The sequence below is a fragment of the Pygoscelis adeliae genome, unplaced genomic scaffold, assembly GCF_000699105.1.
Source record: "Pygoscelis adeliae isolate BGI_AS28 unplaced genomic scaffold, ASM69910v1 Scaffold317, whole genome shotgun sequence".
In the NCBI taxonomy this organism is placed as follows: domain Eukaryota; kingdom Metazoa; phylum Chordata; class Aves; order Sphenisciformes; family Spheniscidae; genus Pygoscelis; species Pygoscelis adeliae.
Genome location: NW_008825155.1, coordinates 730041 through 747328, shown reverse-complemented (window position 1 = coordinate 747328; position 17288 = coordinate 730041).

Here is a 17288-nt window from a genome sequence, read left to right as displayed (position 1 = left end):
CAGGTAGAAAAAGACTTTTATTTGAATCTGCATCCTCTGGAATAAAATGTTACATCTTGTGCAGAAACTAAAAGCATCGCTGAAAAATACTGAATGCAACAAATAAGTCATTTTATTTAGTTAAAAAAATATTTTGGAAGGAAATCACTCCCAGTTTTGATCAGCCTTGCCATAGAAAAGAAGAAATTATCTCTGTGTAACATAAAAGGGAGCTTAACCAAAGGCCAAAATAACCAAGCCAAGGGAACATCCAGTGTTTAAAACAAACAACCCGAACTTTAAGCTTTTCTCTGATCTTTTCCATTAAAATTCACTCTTGGAGACTATTCGATAGGGAAGCCTCCTGTCTCCTTGGATAAAAGAGAAATTTAGCTGAAAGTAAGGTCTGCATTGGACGCCCTGGCTCTGCGGCCATGCAGAAGGGGACTGTAATGGCAGGAGGGGGCACCGTGTCCTGCTGGAGCCGTTCAGCTCCTGCTGGGCAGCAGGGGACATGCCACCACCCACCAGTGCCCACATTCCTCTCCCTGGCTCACGTGCCCATCATTGCTGCCTCCTGCCTTGTCAGGATGAAGATGACAGAAGCACAGAGTGCCGATACCCACTGGCTGAGAAGGTGTCTCTGATGGTTTCTAACTCCAGGCATTTCAGCTTGGAGCTACTGCAAACCCTTTGTGCTCTGGGCTGCAGCAGTGGCAGCAAGTAGCATTCCAGCTGTATAACCATCTTGTAACCCTGTAGTGACTGTGCTGGCTTTTGGGAACCCAGCCACAGTCAGAGCAGGGCTCCCAAGCAGCTCGCTCAGGGTGTCTCTGCTGCCAGTGGTCACTGAGGCAGTTTCCGTGGGTGGTGCCGGGGTCGGGATCTCCTGCTCTGTGATGGGTGCCCTTTCTCAATGAACAGTTTCTGAAGTAGCATGAAAGGACCCCTTGGTTTCTCTTAATCTCTGATGTTGCTGCTTCTGCTAAATCCCTTGGTAGAAGTTGACTGATTCGTTATACTGAATTAATTAAAAATATCTGTCTGTAGCCCTCTTGGTAAGACCTTAAAGTTTACCCAGAAGGGAACCCTTCTCTTCTCCTGGTGCTTGCAGGCTTCAACCTGTGAACGTCTCATACCCTGGGTAGTGCCTAATGCAGGGATACTTGGAAATACTCCGCTGCTGTGGGGAGCAGCCCTGGCAGGGGCAGTGTCTGCAGTAGGGGACTGAAATAGCGACGAGAGAAGGACTTGGGCAGCGTGCTTCTCTGCGTGATGTACGTGACTCAAGACAGCTGCAGACTCTGTCAGTACTTGGTGAAGAGGGTTTAGAGATTTTCCACAAAGCCCTCCCCACCTGAACGGGCTGAAGAAGGAATGTGGCACACGGGTTTCAGGCATGACTGCTGTCTATCTAAAAAATAAATGTGTTTTAAGTGCCTGTGATCAGAGGATCCTGTTCAGACCTGGTATCACGCTATTCACTTCAGCCTGGTTACTAATCCCGGCACTGAGTTTGACCCTTAAGCTTTTTGTTTTTATCGTGTGCTTTGATACGGTCATAAAAATACTGGCTGGCTGGCAGAGCTCCAGGGCTTGGTTTTATATTCAAGCAACTGCAAAACGAATGTGCTTAAAGTGGTTTTATGCTTCAGGATATTGTCCTTTTTTTTTCCCCCATAAGATTATTTTAAAGCTCATGTTCCCTGTTCTGGGGACATCTCTGTTGCCCTCTGCACGTTGTGCAGAGCAGGTTCCTCCCAGGATTGCCTTTGCCCTGGGCCTCAAACCTGGGCATATGGAAACACAGGACTTCTGTGGAAATACTGCCTCAGGCTCCATGGGAGGGGAGATGGAGTAGGAGGTGGATTTGGGACCTAGGAAGCCCTCCTTCCCCTGTGATGCTGAAGCCTGTGCTGCTCTCCCCATCAGATGTGATTAGTGTTTGAACTTTCTGAAGCATCTGATGCTGGGATACTCTGTCCCCGCTGGCTTGGGAGACTGTGTGTCTCTGTATGCCTGCACACGGAGGGAGATGAGAAGTGTTCTAAGAGAAAATCCCAGTGCGTGACTGAGCTGAGCTGCTGTCTCCCCATGCCTGGCGAGTCAACAGGCTTTTTATAACCCAGAGGATTTGAGGGTGCCACAAAGAGGCTCTGGCAAGTTTATTCTGCTGCTTGGAGGGGCAGCTTTGGTTGAGTGGGGTGCACTGCTATGCTGCTGCGTTTCAGCAGCATGCCCTCTTAATATTGGTCCGTATTAGTTTTATTTCAGTGTTATCTGAAAGGTTGTTAATTTAAGTATAAAAGTGCCCTTGAGACTTGCTTCACAAACCTGTTCACCCTTCATTTCTGTGAATAACTAACTGTCCTCCAACTCCTGAATTTTAATCTCTGCTCTAAGGTGTCCCTAGAATGGGTTTCATCTGGGTTTAACTAGACCTGCCCTTACAGTGCTGCTTCTATATAGGCTGGAGAGCAGTTCAGTCTCCTGGATACTGCATCCGGATTATGCCTCCAGTTGCTGCTAGAGAAATGCAGGGAATGTACTTTCTCTTTGCTTTGTATAGGGAAATTACAGCTACTGCTCTGCCTCATTCCTGCCAAAGGGCAACTTGTTCATTGCAGAGGGACATTGCACCCCATAAGAGCGTACTTGCCTATGTTGAAGTGGATAGACAGGACTTACTACTCCATGAAGGCAAGTACCCAAAGAGAGCATCTTTTCTAGGCCAAGGTAGGACATAGAATTTGAGTCAGATGTTATTAACCTTGGGGAATACATCATGCCCTACAATAGGCAGCTCCCCAGCACGCTCCTGGTAGCCTTCTGCTTGTTCTGCTGCCCAGCCGCAGCACAAGGAGCTGAGCTGAAGACCTCAGTCCTGGTTCTTCATAGGGCAGTGTATAAACAGCTGCTGGGCAGGGACTGAACCCTGTTGGATTCTGCCTGTGGTGTCTAATTTGTTCCAAGTGCTGCTAATAATTAGGCAAATAAAGTGATTAGTTAGAAAAGGAATTCAGTTTATTGGAAGCATGTTCCAGGAGGGTTTTATAGCTCTGAAATAGTATCTTGCCAATCAAATAAGTATTGCAGAGTGAAGAGGAACACAGTAGCCAGTTTGGCAGTCAGTAGGAGAGCACTGCCTGCAGCCCAAGGCTCGAAATAAACTTGGTATGAAAATGCTCTATTTTATAGCCATGTTGCTCTTTTTTCCTGGGAAAAAAATCTATTTTCCAAGACATTTTTTTCTTCTGTCTTGTGCCTGGCACTATCAAGTTTACCTGTCCCAGCTGTGTGTGCCAATGCTGGTGTTCCCGAGGGACGTTTGCTTGTGAATTCCCTTTGCGTTTCATCTCCTTGTTTCAGGGGTCTTTAAGACCTAAGTGCAAGCTTTTCCTGAAGTGTTTTTCTTCCGTTCTTGGAAAAGCCTCTCCCGCCCCACTCACCTCCAGATCCCATCCCCTCGGCTTTGAGCCAGTGACGTGGTTTTATTGGTTCTTGGAGCAGAGCTTCCAAACATGTTTGAAGCAGTGACTCCATTTCAGTGGTGTAGCTTCAATTCAGTTTTCCTCTGGAAATGCTATGGTTCTTTTTAAGGCTATGTTCTCATGTTTAGGAAACAACTCTGTAATGTTTCACACTTACAGCTCAGATTGGGCCTCTCATGGTCTCCATCCTCACATCCATCCCACTGGCATCAATGGCCCTTGGCCCTGTGCTCACCTGAGGGTAGGAATTAAAGTCTAGATGCTGTTGGGCTTTGTCTGAGTCCTACCTATTTTTGCGGTGAGGAGTTTGGTAAGGTTGCTGGAGCTGTGATAGATATCCAGCCCATTTCCACAGTTCCTTCTGGGGAAAAGATGATTTCTTGGCAGCTGGAAAAGTCACAAGAACACAAAGTTGGAAGAGAATTTCAGCTTGTGTCAACCTGAAAACAGGGAATGGTGCTTTACTGGAGTGGTCTCGAAACTGCTCTTCTAAAGGGGTCACGAAGAGCATGTCATGCCAGAGCATGGACATAGAGGAAGCTTCTGCTTGAGCTGCATTTAGAAACAGATCTACAGACTGTTTCCATAGCTAGGTGTGTCCAGACTGAGACACTTGTTCCTGGAGAGTTTTTGTATGTGAGGTGGGAGAGATGCCTTTACCTTTCTAAAGGAGGTCGTAGGTGCATTGCAGTCTGCCACTGTCAGCTGCTGATTTTGGAGCAGCAGCAACAGGAATGGCATTTCCTTCCCTCCCCAGCTACAGGCTGATTATAGCAACTCTGTTTCTCCATGGGAGAGGGGAGAAGAGAAGAGGATAGGAGGCCAGCTGGTTGGGAGAATGTTAGGAGCCATGCGTGAACCGACTGCATCCCTTCCACTCCCTGGTTAGGGAACAGAGACCCTTGGAAAATGTTGCTGCTGGTTTCCCTGGGATGAGGGAAAACCCAAGCATTGCATGCCAGATGTCCTTTCAAGGGAAAAAGAATAAAGTGACATGTCTGGGATGATATTTGGATTGTTTTTTAATGTCACACCTCGATGGAGTCTGAGGTTATTAACTGGGGGATTGACTCTCAATATTGTGGCCAGATGCAGCAGTTGGCTGAGCTCCCTAGCTTCAGAGCTCACTTCTAAATCATGCTTCAATAATTTACCCTGCCAAGGAGATTTGCAGTTCAGTGCTGTTTTGGAGTCAGTTTTTGAGGTAAGGAGGGCTCCCATGTCAGTGAGAAGGCAGTTGGGTCTCCAGCTGGCCTGGCGGGTGTTTCTGAGTGGACTGGTGGACCTGTTGAGTGGCCAGGTCTGCAGACGGGGATTGGTACCCCTCTCCCATAGATGGGATTTCTCTGAACTCCTGAAAAAAACTTCAGCCTCCTTCGCCTGTCCCACTCCTTAAATCCACAGGACAGAAACAGGGCTAGTCAGCTAGAAGACTTGTGACATTTTTCTGTTTTCTTTATTTTTGGATGCATGATTTCTTGCTGTGATAGTGATTTGCTGACTTGGAGAGTTGGTGACATGATCGCTGGCTGTGGCTCTTTGTGGATGCAAGTTAAGAGGCAGTGCAGTTGACAGACCAAAGCCATGTGGCAGCCTCTCCAAGGAGTCCTGGCTGCTGAGTGACTGCAATCATGACCTGGCTTTCTTGCCACAGTGGAGGGGCTGCTTCAGAGCCCTCCCCGGGCTGCATGACTGGCAATGTGGCGTCCACACCTAGGACAGTTTAACAAAGGTTGGAAATGTGTGTGGACTGCTACAACTGTGGCAAGAAGTGAGCCAATCTGGAGAGGATTCGGTCATCTCCAGCTGAAAGTTGGCAGGACATAACTGATGTGTGAAATGAGGATATTGGAACAATTCATGTGTGCTGGAGTTGGGGAGATGTTGGGCTGGAGGGTTCCTGCTCATCTGTACGAGGCTGGAAGAGCATCGTCATAGTCAGGGTTGTAGACCAACTGCACGGGCCTGTTTTTGGGAAAGCCCTAAACTATGGTGGAAGGATGATAGTCACCAAGAGTTAGGATTTTCAACAGAGCCCGCGAATCAACAGTTGTACAAGTCCAGGGGCTGTAATTTGTCACTTCTTTGGACAAAGTGACAAAGAGGAAGACCTTGATGGTCACAGGCTGCAAGTCAGCAACAGACTTAAGCGTAGGCTTAAATCCCATTGAAATCTCTGGAATTTAGGCCCTTTCTTGAAGTGTAGTGTGTCCTTCAGTGCCTTGGCAGGCTGAGCCTCCAAGGGATCACTGTTGTGATCTCTGTAGACCGTTCAGTCTCTGCCCTATGCTTTCCAGGAATATTTCGTCTCCTGAGGAGATGACATTTATCCATGGGACTAAAGCAAAACAGTCATCATCTCAGTGTTTAGAAAAGGGATGGTTGCTGGGGAGATCTTTTTTGTGACCATGAAGAACTGGAAACATCAGGCCACCATCTCACCATCGGGTGGGACTTGCCTCTGTGTTTACAAGCCATGAGGAACTTTTCAGCTGTCTTTGTGTTGCTGGTGGAGAAGCCTCACAGGCAGCTCGGGGAAGCAGAAATTGCCTTCTCTGGAGCACAGACAATGTGGGTCCCAGGCATGCAGGCCCAGGTTTTGCTCTTGCCTATCCCATCCAGGGCTGTCCTGGGCTTGCTGAGACGCTCCTGAAGAATGCTGATGGGAGCAGTGGTTTTGCCCTGTGGTCAGCTATGTCTCAGGGCTGGTGATTATCCTCCACTAAAACTACCGGTCAGTTCTCCAACTGGCCTCCTTCGCTTACCCTGAAGAGCAATTTGGGTGGTTAACAGAGAGGAGAGACTGTGGGAGCCTAATGGTGTGTCTCTGGCACCCGAGCTTGTGGCTTTCTCATCTGGAAGAGCTCCTGCCTTCATTTTGTCTGACTTTGTCTCTTCCCTCAAATGAGAGCAGCCATGGTGGCTGTGTTAAGACAGGGTTTGGTGTGTCTTCTGGGAGATTTCCTCCCTGCTTGCTGCTTCCACTGGGATTTGGTTGACCTGGGAGCAGATCCTTGCCCCAGATTTTTTTTTTCTTTTTTTTTTCCCCCTTGAAGCTATCCCACTGGCCTCCAGAGCAACGAATTGCCCCATCACTGTGCCCAGGGGATGTCTAGGATGTCCATTCCTTCTACCTGAGGCAGACCCGGGCAAATCCTGGAGCAAGTGGCCTGGTGGCATTGCTGAGGGCAGCCCCTCTCATTCAACAATCTGCATCTGCTGGTGTGTGGGCAAGGGTTTATTTTTACCCGGGGACCTCCTGATGGAGAGCCAGCTCACATCAGCTGGCTGCAAACAGAGTTGGGCCCGTGGAGATTGTGGAGCTTGAACCTGGAGACCTTCCTTTGCACCTTGCCTTGATTTGCATGGCAACCCATCTGCTCCTAGCACAGAGCAGTGCACAGAGGCAGATGGAAAGGGAAGCACTCTGCTAGAGCACAGGATGCTGTGGCTCTTACCAGAGCCCGCTGATAGCACCCATCCATGAATTGCATGATTTTATGTCCATTTTCGTGTTGTTCCAAGGCAACGAGTGGTTTATATTTGAAAAGTATTAATTTAACGTTATTGAAGCCTTAAGAAAAGGCACAGGGGGCCAAGCCCTGCTAGTTTTGCTCACATTTCACAGGGCTGAGGAGGGTGAGATTTGATCCTCTTTGGATGTATCTCTACTCAAAGGGCAGTTGCGGGGGAGAGAAAAGAGGCAGGGGAATTACAACACTGAATAAAAATCCTAGCTCTGCCCTGAGCCGTTTTGCAATAAGACACTTCAGGGCGTGAGTTATGATGCTGTAATTCACACCTCATGCGTTTCGTGGCATTCAGCCGACTGCTTCATGCCCTGCACACGTAGCGTGAATGATTTTGGCTCAGTTTGCCCCTTGGCCAGCTCAGCCCTCAAGCGGAGATGGCTGCATGGAGATGGCTGCAGGGCTTGGCTCTCCCTCCACTGCTTTTTATTTCGTCTTTCCCTTTGGCAACCAAAGCTGGTGGCTGTTCCGGGCAGGCCTTGCATCTCCCCAATCTGAGCAGACTTTGGCATATCCTTACCTGTAAGCAGATCCCTGGTCCTAGCAAAAAAAGTGTTAGGTACTTTAGAATTTGTCTGCACTGCTCCTGTTACCTGCTGGAAATGTTTGGGGCAGTAAGGGTTGGTGCCTGGGAGCAGCAAGCAAGGTCTGAGGCCTGAAATGGGTGAAGTTGTTGAGCACATCCGTCTTTTATCTCAGTCATCTTCTTCAAATCTGCACTGTAAGAGCAAACGCTTAGGGAACACATTTTCAAATCAGATCATTATTAACGAAATGCTTGGCAGGAGATGCATTCACCCTGCAGCTCACTTCAGGGATGGAGTAACTCATTTGCTGCCCTTGGGTGGGACAAAAGTTGTTGCTTGCTTGTCTGTCTCTCAGGACACCTGCGGGATGGCAGAACGTTTCTGTGCCCTTCGGCCAAACTGACTGTCCAACCCATCAGCCCCATTATATGCCTGTGCCTGGGGGTGTGTTGGCAAAGCAGCTGCATGTCGAGAGTGCTGCTCTGAAGCCGGCAGCTGAGCCAAGACAAAGAGGAAGCATCTCTTAAAAAACGCCTGTCCTTTTCCCAGGCTCCATGGGCACAAGTTACTGCCTGCCCAAGGTCACTAAACGCAGGAGCTGACTTTGATCCATGCTGTGCCCGTGCGGGCCGTTGGTGCGCTGGCAGTCAGGCCTGGCCTGCTGTCAGGATTATTATCTTTGCATATCTGCTTCATGGTAAATTATAGTGGTGCCTCCAGTTCCTTCCTGTGTTAACACTTCATAAATTGGAATTTAAAATCACTCTGGGGACCCAGGTTAAAAACCGAATCCTCTGAATGAGGACTGGAGTCAAATCCTCATTTTTTAAAAGGGTCTGGCACTTGGATGTGTTACAGCACTAGCAGTTGAACCCAGTGGCTGTGACAGAGGCATATGGTGTTCAGAAGTCCCGTCAAGCAGAGCAGCTGCATCCAAAAGATGCTGTGCCGGAGCTAATGTGCCCTGCAAAGATGTGGGGCTCTTCAGTGTGAGTGGGGCTGACCTAGCAAAGCTGCTTTCTGGACCACCATGGTGGTGCTACATCATGGAGGAGACACAGGTCAGTGTCAATTTGGGCTTCTCTGCACCATGTAGACCTTTCCTTACTGTACATCTACCTTAACTTCAGCCTTGTAGACATTAGATGTCCGTCTAGCATAGGATCCTCCTGCAGGCAGAGGAAGAGGCACTTCCAGAGACGGATATCTACCCTAGCCATGTACCTAGAGCGGGATTTGAAATGAGTGGCTTTGACCAGTTTGAGATCCTGACTTTGGGATGCATAAAACTAGGACTTTTTCCTGAAATCCTGCCTAGCAAATTCCCGCTGTCTCCAGATGCTGTATGTGTCGAGTGCAGCTGTATTAATTCTTGAAAGCGTGCTGTTACAGACAGCAATTTTGCTGGGCTTTGGGTGGTCACTTGAGCAGATTTAGTAGAGTTTCTCTCCATGGAACATTAATAATTCCCTTTAAGTGGCTAAGAGTGGGAGAATATTCAGGCTTGGGGATTGAAAGGAAGAGGTTTGTTTATTGTTCCAAGGTACTGTAAACCCTGAATTTGACAGAAATGTAAATGCATACAGTCATTTTGCTGATTCATATTTTATTACTGGTTTCGATAGAACATATAATATAGGCATGGCCCTAAAAGGCTTATTTCGAAGGTGACACATGCTGACTTGCAGCCGCACACTCTCCTTCCAAAAATGAGTAACTCTCGGAGTATGTGTGGCTTGTGGCTGGGTTGTGATAGGTAAACGAGAAGGAATTAGTGTGGTTGCCATCACTGCCACCCCTGACAGCTCTGACAGAAAGTGCATTACCAAATGGCAGTGTGTGTCTCCAGAGGAGATGTGGAATTTGCTGGGGGGGGGGGAGGCTGTGTGAGTGACAAAGCCCAGCCCAGGCTGACTGAAAATCCCTGGGGATATTCTTCTCCCCAGCACTGAAAGGGTCCAGGCTTACAACAGGGAGCTAAGGCGATGGCTTGTGCCAGTACATGAGCCAGGCTTGGGGGCTGATTTGATGATCGTGTTCTTTGGCAGTATAGTTACAACTATGGATGATAGCCGCGTCCCCAGATTTTACATCCTTTTAGGGGCCCATCTCCTTTGCACCCTCTGTACAGTCTGGGGAGAAGCGGGCTGGTTTGGTGGGCAGTGCAGGTCAGGAGCACAACTTGGGGACTTTCTCCTCTGGCTGCAGTACTGTCTAGAGACTCATCTCCCAGCTCTTCAGCTGGGGACACAAAGTTAGACAGTGTGACTGTCCTGTCCAGCAGCTATCCCTGTGCCCAGCAGTTAAATATATTTTCCTACTGTAGGGTCCTTATATTTGCAGGTTTTAAAGGGGGAGCGATGTTTTGAGCAGAAATGCCCAAAGCACAATATCGCTCCAGGCTGAAAAAGCATATCCTCCGTATCCCTGTATCCCAGCAAGGCAGAGCAAAGCTCACCCGTTCGCAGAACCTGCAGCCCGGTGTGCCGAATAAATGTGATCTGAAAACCAATGAGGACAGCTGTGTGTGTCTCTGCCTGTGTGTGGCCCAAGCTGCAAATTGTAGAGTTGGAGAGGGATGGGTTTACGGTGTCCATGATAGTCCTGCGCATCTGGGGTGGGAGAGGGTGTTACTGCAACTGGGAAGGCAGGAAGCCAAGCGTGGGAAAAGGAGGATGATTGTGAGAAGAGTAGGAGGGAAGGAAAGGGCAGAGACAATAGTTCAACTTAGCAAAGAGGCAGTGATTGAGGGTGCGAGGATTTGGCAGAGTATCTTCCTGAAAACCTGAAGTTCCACAGGAAGAAGGTAATTTTGTGTTTAATTCAGTGCTGTGCCCTGACGGGGGGGGCGGATCTGTCCCGCGCAGGACTCTTGCATCAGTTTTCCTGCCTTGGCCAGAAGCACTGAGAGGAGTGAGGAGGGCTCTCCACATTTGCCTCCTTTTTGGCATTTTGCAGTGAAATTCGGGTGTTCTTTGCAAGACTAGCACACACAATCATTTTCTTCTTTCACTCTTCTTCCCACAAGAAACTTGGATTTCTCCTAAGCCTGAAATCAAAGGTCACTGCAATGAAAGACATTTTTCCCAGTGACTTCAGCATTGCATCTTTCTGGGGTTGTGAAAATTTGTTCCCTTCTTTCCAAGAGCTGGTTTCACATTGTCAGGATTGTCCTGTAGAGAACAAGTACATTCAGTCTTATGTATATATGGTCATGCAGTATAATCAAAGATCTACATGCATTGCATGTTTGTTGAATGGTGTTTATGTTTTGACGATAGGTCCGTCTTTCAGTCACTCTTCTAGCATTTTGCAATTAAAATGCAAATAGTCATCTGTTAGTGCGTTATGCTGGCAGTTCTGTGATGCTTTGCTGGTTGATCCAGTTGATTTCACCTCAGGTTTTATCCTTCAGTCGTGCAAGAAGAATGTAGTTGCACAAACTGTATAGAAATTAGAAGAGTTTTTCAGAGTTGTTTTTTTGTCAGGGATTGTAGATCACACTCAAAGTACTGTACCCCTCAGGTCTGGCTTTGTGAATCCGAGGGTCTCTTGGTTTACATGAACTTTTTGTTTCCCTCTACTCAAAATGAGAAGGGAAAAAAATTATCCCACTATTCTATGGCAAAATCCCAGGAGAATTTCCATTATTTGGACTAAGAATGTCCCAGAGCTTTGTCATTGTTCTGGAAGGGCCTGGAGGAGTTTTGCTCCCTTTCCCAGGCCCTTGCTTTGCTTTTCCAACATTGCATCTGGGGGTCATATGTAAGGTTACAAATCAAAGCCGGAAGATTTGCATGCTAATATAAACTACATGCAAGTGGTGGTGCAGAGCAGGAATCCCGAACATGAGAAGCTGAAAGGGAGGTTGGGTTTTAGCAATGCCTCTTTGCAGTTGTGGGGCTGACTGCACAAAGTAAGGGAGTTTGTCATTTGTGTAAGTAAAGCTACGCACCTACAGTGTGCAATAATCTGCTCTGTGCCTGTACATGAAACAGGGTCAGCAATATCCTGGTGTGCTCTGTCCTCGCGTGGCCATAGGCTGTGTGTGCTCTAGGCACTGTATATGTGCTCCATAGCTGGGAAAACACATCAGTCCAACCCTGCTGGTACAACGCAGATGGGCTCTCGTTCTCAGAGCAGAAAGAAGGGTACTTGGAGAGATCTCCACAGGCATAAATAACTCTCTGCAAACATGTGTGAGATTTGGTGTTAACTGGAAAACCGTGATTTACAGATCATATTTTCTCTCTCTGTGTCTCGTCAATCCTGATGCATTTAACACAGTAGCAAGCAGGTTCTTGTTAGTTCTCATTTGACCAAGCTATTCCTGTATCCCTGGCCCCAGGGCACTCGATGACAAAAATCCCTTTGCCTTAAATATGAGCAGAGCTCTACTCATCCTATTTTGAACATCCCCCAAGTCAATTCTTCTTGTGCCAGAATCAGTTCAGCTGCTTCTCTCTTGAGTCTCTCTGATTTGGCAGCATCCTTCCGATATTTTAGCAATCCCGCTTTCACGTGAAGTTTGATTCAGCACTGTGAAGGGAATGAAACTCTTCCCATTGGCTTCCATGGGTCTGATGACTCCGTAATGGCAGTCAAAAACAGATGCAAGTTTGTACCCATTTGGAGCAGGGCTGGATTTAATTCACAGACATTGCCCTCATCTGAATGGTGCAATGGTGCGAGCACTGACCGGACAGCAGAGTGATCTCTTATAGCTGAAGCTAGAAGGATGTGTTATAAACTAAGGAGGGGTTTTAAAGGAACTCGTAGCTGGCCTCAACACTTATTAAAATTAATTTCAGTGGAAGCAGGATGAAGCCAGTTTTGATTCAATTTTTAAAATTCGTTCCTGTGGAGAGAATAAGGGCAGGGGAATGAAATTATCTTCATTTTTGAAAATAATTTTTAAAAGTGCCATGTCCCCTTTGCATTTATCCTTTACCGTTGTGCTGGTTTTGGCTGGGATAGAGTTAATTTTCTTCATAGTAGCTAGTATGGGGCTATGTTTTGGATTTGTGCTGGAAACAGTGTTGATAACACAGGGATGTTTTAGTTATTGCTGAGCAGTGCTTACACAGAGTCAAGGCCTTTTCTGCTTCTCACCCCCACCCCACCAGTGAGTAGGCTGGGGGTGCACAAGAAGTTGGGAGGGGCGACAGCCAGGACAGCTGACCCCAACTGACTAAAGGGATATTCCACACCATATGACGTCATGCTCAGCATATAAAGCTGGGGGAAGAAGAAGGAAGGGGGGGGACATTTGGAGTGATGGCGTTTTGTCTTTCCGAGTAACCGTTACGCGTGATGGAGTCCTGCTTTCCTGGAGATGGCTGAACACCTGCCTGCCAATGGGACATAGTGAATGAATTCCTTGTTTTGCTTTGCTTGTGTGCGCGGCTTTTGCTTTGCCTATTAAACTGTCTTTATCTCAACCCACGAGTTTTCTCACTTTTACCCTTCTGATTCTCTCCCCCATCCCACCGATGGGCGTGAGCGAGCGGCTGTGTGGTGCTTAGTTGCCAGCTGGGGTTAAACCACGACAACCATGCAGCCGACACGATGGCTGTAAGAGATGAGGAGTGACTGGCTAGAGACCTCCACCTCACTTTCACATCCAGCACTGGCACTGAGGAGTTCTACGTTGAGCCAGACTCTATACGTTTTTCTTCAGAATGACTTCAACTACAGATCAGTTTCTAAAACCAATTTAGTGAAATCGTTGCAATTTTTGTATTCAAAATCTTTCAGTGAAACTTACTTGAAGGACTTGAAATTCAAATATGAGAAGGTCTATTTTGTCTGTTGATTGTTGCTTTTCCCAGTTCCCTCTCCTTTTTTGAAAGGAGCTTCTCTTCTTTCACCAGGACATTCTCGTATTTTGGGGTCCTCATGAAACACCAAGCACCTGCTGGGGAGAAAGACACAAGCACTGAGTTAAAATAGTTTATAATTCAGGTGGGATCCAGATTTAAGAGGTAATAAGCTGAAAACTTTTTACCTTCAAGTGCAGCTGGATTACTTTCATTTGCTTGCCATAGACAGCCTCTTTCAGACCCAGGTGGGGCATTTGAGAAGGCCATGAGGGAGCCAGGTTTCACAGAGAGCCTGTATGTTCTTATTTCCATTTTACGTTTGTCACTCTGCTATTCTAATGCTCTGTAGGCTTAGATGTGTTTTCTAATCTTCTGTCAACTCTTAAATGAAAGAAACTCAGTTCTGTGGTTATTCTGCTTCACAAATAGTTCCATCACACATGGAAAGTAAATGCATGTGGATAGAAACAGATTGGAAACAGAATACGAGTCCATGTTGTACTCTGCACAGATGCTCTGTCTCCCTCATGCATGTACGTAAATCTAATGGGTGGATATTGTCCGCTTCCCTTGTCTGCTCTTTCCTTGCAGAGAAGCTGCTATTCTGCTTCCTGAAGCTGGGAGGTGGTAGCAGGGAAGCGACCAATCTTTACTAGTTGTGTTTCTTATTCTCTTTCCATAAGTTCCAGTTATTGGATATGTTGGAGATAAGATAGGAGCCTTGACAGGCCTTTGACGCAACCCAGGATATCAGTTAAAAAACAAACAAAGCCCTGCTAATGCAATACAGATATTGCATGTCTGCAAGAATTAGACACACCATATTCTGCTCACACACCCCTAAGAGTGAAGTTAAATGAAGTAATCGAACAAGCCTGGCAAGAGGCTCGGAGGCAGTTTGTAACCGAGCTGCAGGGCTCCCAGCCGTTCCAGTTCTGCAGCTCTCTGGTCAAGTTACTGTCACAGATCATGGGTGCAAATTCCACTTTTTACCTTTTTATGCCTCTCATGGCCATGCAAGTGACCATGCAGAGAAATATAGTGGGGAGGTTTTTCCCCTTTTGGCTTTTATTGCTGTGATTGTGTGGGACTTGTTAGCATCTTCTTAGGAGGAAGGTGCTGTGAAGGCCTGAAGTCAGTGCTTAAAAACCCAAGTTGGCAAATGCCAAAAAACTTGAGGGGTGAAGATGAGACTAAATAGAAATTTGAACCACGGACTTTGAAATCTCATCAATGTATGAGAAAAATATAGGAGGCTAAGTATTGTCTTACTCTGCCAGTGTAAACATGATGAGCTGGATTTGCCATTCAGACACAACCCTGTTACTCTTCTGGTCCTTACTCCCAAGGTAGGAAACCAGCAAAAACATCTAGCCAGGTACCTCCATACTCAAATGAGCTCCTCTTCCTGTGTTCCCAGGGGTGTCTGCTGGCTTGAGGCAGTAGTTTGCTATTCTCATTTGTGTTTAAGTATCAGGATTTGGCAAAGAGAAATGGATTTCATCCTGGTTAATTCTCCACCTGGAGGAAGGTCTGTGCCCATATAGGATGCAGTAGTGGTGGGGTTTTCTAAACTAGAAAGAACCCAGCATGAGTCTCAGAGCATGGCTGGATTCAGAGCTAGAAATGAGTTTATTTTTCTTATGCACAGAACAGATTTGATACGATATAACTGAAAAGAGAAGCAGCATTAATCCAGCATTAATCCTCTTGCATTGCTGTTCAGAGCTGAAACAAGATCCACAAAAGAAAACAGTGAAGGAAGGAAAACTCTCCTATCCTTTCTTCCCCCCCACCATGTATGTTTAATTAGATTGTAAATTAGCTTGCAAATTGTGATGCAAACTGGTATTGCTGTGTCCTGCTTAAATTGCCTCTGTGGTGGCTGCTCACAGATGAAAACTGCTGAATGCCAGGGCTGTCCAATTTGTTCTCTCCCTCTACTTTGCTTCCAAAACTTAGGTACATGCAACATTTGTCCATGAGGCCTGTGGGTTGTTTTGGCTTTTTCTCAGTTACGTTTCCCCTGTTGGTAATGGAAACGCGAGCTGGGTAGAGGGATGTCTGTGAAACCACATCTGCTTCATGAAAAAGCCAGACACCCCACACCTGCGTGCAGCCTGCATCAGCCCCCGTGCCCGGGACTGCTCTAAGACACCCTGCCACAGCAGAAACCAACCTGCGAGAAGCTCTCCCGTTTGGGGCTGCTTGGGTTTCATGTTTCTTCCAAGCCTCATCTCTGTTTCTCAGCTCACTCTTCAAATTCCTGGGGCGAGAACAGCTCCAGACTGGGATTGAAAATAGCCCTTCCTTGGCCGTGTCCTGGCTGACTTGTGGTTCGTCAGAGACCGTCGTGCTGAAAGGTGACATCATTGCATGGCACTGGTGGTGGACTTGCCACGGGCTCGGGGCTGAGGGTCTGACTTCATCTCTGTGGGAATTTCCCAGGTCTCACTGCTTTTCAGGGCTTTTTGGATGCTGGTGAGCTGGGCAAGGAGCCTGCGCTGCACTCGCTGAATCCAGAGTCAAACATGAACTTTCCGAAAGTCTGGATGCGATCCAAGCCCAGGGAAGGCACAGATGATGCGTGCAGGAGGAGGGGTTGCATTCTCTATGCTTATTCCTGGGGCATTTTACTCTCTGCTGCCACGCCGGCTATGGTATAGGGCAGGAATTGAGGACACTGGGGGCCCTCGCCCTGGGGAAACCCTGGCTGCTGGTGCCAGGTGTCTTGTGGGGTGAAAGAAGGTACCTAACATCAACCACGCTGCTCTGGAAGGCGAGCAGCTTTGCTGCTTCGACCTCGTGGGTACTGAAAGTGCTGTCTCTAGGCTGTTGTCATTCCAAATCTGGATCTGGGACAGCACTGATTTTTGCTCATCAGAACATCTTTGACATTTAAAATGGTTATGCAAACAGTAAGTTGGTGCAGTGCCTGTACTCTGGTAATTTAGGGCACAGATGCATGTTAACTTTGTGGAGGGCTGCTGCAGTTAGAGCTGTTTTAATGTAAACTCCACCAGCTACATGAACCAGCTGAAATTGCCGCAAGCCTTGTGGGAGTTGGGCTGACTTCGCGCAGAAGCGGACCAGGGAGCGTTCATATGCTGAGCTGTACTGGTGGAAAGTTTCCAGCTCACAGGCAGTGATAGCATCTGAATATGAGGGAAAAGGAGTGTCTATTCCAACTCAACCATGATTCACTGGAGGACAAACATCCAACACTTTAATACGAGACTTTGAAGAAGCTGACATTCTCCAAGATAAAAGGGGCTACCGTGATGGTATCTGCATACAAATCACACTATAGCGTTGTTTTTTTGCATTCATAAAGCTTCCTTAATAGCTGGTATTTACTGTAATTACTTATTAAAGGTTAACAGCACCCTCTCTTATGGGTGCAGGCGTATTTCTGGTCTCTGCTCTGCAATCTTGTCTTTGCCAATAGCTCGTGTATTTGTGGATATTCTTATCTTGGTCTCATCAGACTGCTCATTTCAGGCATTTATCTTCCACTCCAGCTCATCTGGCTGTAGAAAACAAAACATTAGCCTTTAAAAAGCCAATTGAAAAATCAGTCACATGAGAATAACCTGAATTCTTTACCTCTGGGTTTTATGCCAGCTGGAACTGGATATTTTCCACTGAAAACAAGACATTCAATGATAAAGCCATGCCCAATGACATTTGAGTGAATGCTTTTTGTAGTAGGAAGTAATCTCCTCATTGCTTGGTGTAGGCAGTAAAGGGAGAGCAATAACTTCAGTTTGCAATAAATTTTCTGCTCTGTGGTGGGTAAAATGGAAGTTTCACAGAGCTAGAATTAAACAATAATTAGCAGCTGATAAAATCCCCCTGACATCCTGCACCTTCTTTCATGCAGCATGAATATTAACACCTGCTTATCAAGCTCAGTTCTTGATTAATATTCTCCAGTTT